Raw genomic sequence first — 800 nt, forward strand, 5'->3', positions numbered from 1 at the left:
GACACACAAATACTAAATTTCGGATAACAACTTTAAGCGATTATCAACTTATGCACATGCTGTGTACTTAATCGAGTACTTCGGTATTCAAACGTAAAGGAAGTTTGTCTTGGCCTCTAGGAAGGTCTTAGAATTAGTTGTCATGGCTTACCGGCCCTAACCAAGCACGAGCTATAGGCATCATGTGTTCTTTGACCAACCGCCATAGGATTCCAAGGCAACGGATTGCAGTATTGCATGGCCTTATCGTTGTACTTCCAGTAATGCTGTATCAACTTGTAATCAATTAGTTCTTATTTGAACATTAGTAGTTAGTGTCTTTTCATACATAAAACATATCTAGACGTCATCCTTTGATGTCTATGCACTGGTCTTAATGACACCAGTGTACATTGCACAGGTATCGTCAAGTATACATAAAGTGAGTCATCATGTAGATGTAAAGAGTGTAGATGTAAAGAGGTTCCGTCACGAGAAGGATCGTTAAGAAAGTAAAGGTAACGTCAAGTCTTTGACGACAGCTCACATGAGCTAACAGGGCCCTTCGGGTGGAAGAAATCCTGGGTTCGATCCCTGCCGATACCGATTGCACCTGCAGCGCTCCAACTCATCCAACGAGACGGGACCGTCTCTACGTTGCGCGCACATCCACTGCCAGAACTCGAACCCAAGTCGTGCTCGTGAGAGCCGTATTTCCTAGCCATATCCGCGACGACCTAGAATACGGCTGTTCGACTCCCACTCCTGCCAAAAACTCCCGAACGTACCGGTCCGACCCACACAGACTTTACCACAACGAT

The sequence above is a fragment of the Gregarina niphandrodes genome (genome assembly GCF_000223845.1).
Source record: "Gregarina niphandrodes unplaced genomic scaffold scaffold00078, whole genome shotgun sequence".
Lineage (NCBI taxonomy): Eukaryota > Apicomplexa > Conoidasida > Eugregarinorida > Gregarinidae > Gregarina > Gregarina niphandrodes.